General features: G+C 40.2%; 1 protein-coding gene across 1 annotated transcript in view; it reads left to right on the forward strand.

Moving 5' to 3' along the window:
* The window catches only part of LSM11 (LSM11, U7 small nuclear RNA associated), an 11,134-nt gene extending 9,111 nt beyond the window's left edge, over positions 1-2,023 (forward strand). The window contains exon 4 of the mRNA XM_075210152.1: positions 1-2,023. This exon is cut by the window's left edge and continues 1,200 nt beyond it. The gene's annotated coding sequence lies outside the window, so the exon portion shown is untranslated.
* The last annotated feature ends 572 nt before the right edge of the window (positions 2,024-2,595 follow it).

Below are 2,595 nucleotides of genomic sequence, written 5' to 3' on the forward strand. Positions count from 1 at the left end.
TATTTGAAACTGTTTCTTCTCATGTGGACGATGTAAAGGACTGTTTAACGTTATGTAGAAAAGCTTCATATTCTATAACGTTATTGTCATTTCCCACCTTTTATGAATATAAAATGTCTGTGGTTTAGTTCTCACCATAGTGTAATGTCACATTTATAGAAATATACATTATATAGTCATTTTATACTTATACTTCAGCACTCCATATGAGACCCAAAAGTTGTCAGAGATGATCGACCCCCATACAGACATATCTGACCTTGAAGAGGAGACCACAGATATTTAGGGGGGAATTAAATGTCCCTGGAGTAGCGCAACATTAAACCTATTACCGTTAATATGGTAATTTTAACCCTGATTTCGAGTCGCGAGCAGAAACAAGCGTTGATGATTACCGTACTAACGGCAATTATGCACAATAATGGTATTACGGCGCAGGCCGTGTTACTTTTGGCAGTAACGCGGCTAATTGAATATGCCCCTTAGTGTCCTTATTTGCAGACAACACCTTATTCCCACTCCCCAAACCCTTCTCTGATACTTGAAAATACAGCAGACAGAGGCCCTTAATATATCTATACCACGTTATACAGCTGAACTTCTGGAATTTGGCTTCAACGTTAAATAGAAGAAGAATTCCCTATAATATCTTTGGGTTCACTTTGCAGCTTCTCATTATTATATAAAGCCAACCACACCCCATTATACATTCATCCACAAAGGACATTCAGCTTTAGAATACATACTGCATATCCTGGCTGGGAAGAATCAATTGCATTAAAATGAACATCCTACCTCACTACTAGTTAGTCACTAGATCTCCTTCCATCACTTCCCATCTCCAGAAACACTTCACAAATTCCATGTAGGCAGACAAACCTCAAAGTCCACAGACCAACCATGGCCCAGAAGATGAGGCTGTCTGTCCCCCTGGCTGTGTGTGCTCAGATTGCTCGATTTGAAACAATGGGTCTCAATCGTAACATCGGCTCCGAGAATACTTTAATAATCTATTTCTTCATTCTGTAACGCTCTGGGATGAGGCCATGACCAACTAGGATCTCCTGAAGGTCCTCTGACCTCATTATTCCACATCCTTCATACCGGGGTCTTTTAAACCCTCAATTCAACTGTTGGAAATCTTCAAACATTCTCAAAGTGGGAACCCAAGAAACAGATTGATCTCTCCCTCCCGGATTGATCTCTCCCTCCCGGATTAATCTCTCCCTCCCGGATTGATCTCTCCCTCCCGGATTGATCTCTCCCTCCCGGATTGATCTCTCCCTCCCGGATTGTACTCCCCTCCCGGATGTGTCCATCGCCCAACTACACCAGTTTGCCGAACAAATGTCCTACCACTCCGGCCTGCTTACATACCTGTAATAATCCTGGATGTAAAGGCTTAATCTCCACCTTTTGTACGGTTATTTCCTTCCGTACACTATTGGGACAAAATCAATCAATATCCGAAAATGGGAGAACTGCCTGCACTCCACTCTATGAACCCTGATTGTAAATTCTGGGTAATAGCAAAACCATCCATCTTCATTACAGATAAAGAACAGGAAGTATTAACACACTGGTACCTTACTCCTAAAAAAAAAAACCTTCTGGCATATTGAACACCCCCAGCATGAGCGGTCGGGTACCCTCCTCTCAAACCAGCAATATTATACCTGACCGGCTGCCTCACTGATACATAATTATTCTTTATTATTACAACCCACATGTTTCTGCCCCACCTAGTTCTAATACTTTCTGTACAGACATTTGTAGTTAGTGTCAATCCTTATGTTATTCTTCGAGACCGTTTTATTTTGTGTATTGATGTTTGTCAACCAGTTTGTGTCTCTGACATAATACAAACGCTTGTTTACAAACAAACAAAAAACCAACTTGATTGTTTTATTGCAATCTTCTAGTAATACATTTCCTTAAGAAAGCAAGGAAAGATATTTTTGTAAAAGGATTGTAAAGATGGAAAAATATTTTTTATATCCTAAATAAAGACATTTTAATAGAATATGGTGTAGTTATTTGAGCGGACAGTTTCAAGATCTTTTCATATTCCTCCGTTATTACAGAATTACCCCCTGATTAGCATTCACGTGTATGTAGCAGATTCAAGAGAGACGGTGGGGGGTGATTTCTATCCTGTGCACAGCAGACTCATAAATCAAACAAAAATAAAAATATTGATTTTTATTTAAACTACCATACCCTATATAACTTCCCACTGTCCCTCTAATGCTTGTTCTGAGCTGCATATCAAATGTAAATATAGGGACAACTATGTTGAGCTGTTACAGGTTATTGATAATTTTACATATATATATTTGTGAATTTCCTTTTCAAAGCCCAATAAGCAGCTCTGCTGCTCTTTTCTTGTGTACTTTACCATTTGTTAAGCGCTGCACGGTGGCTTAGTGGTTAGCACTTCTGCCTCACAGCAATGGGATCATGAGTTCAATTCCTGACCATGGCCCTATCTGTGAGGAGTTTGTATGTTCTCCCCGTGTTTGCGTGGGTTTCCTCCGGGTGCTCCGGTTTCCTCCCACGCTCCAAAAACATACCGGTAGGTTAATTGGATGCTAT

This window comes from Mixophyes fleayi, chromosome 4 (genome assembly GCF_038048845.1).
Source record: "Mixophyes fleayi isolate aMixFle1 chromosome 4, aMixFle1.hap1, whole genome shotgun sequence".
NCBI classification, from domain to species: Eukaryota; Metazoa; Chordata; class Amphibia; order Anura; family Limnodynastidae; genus Mixophyes; species Mixophyes fleayi.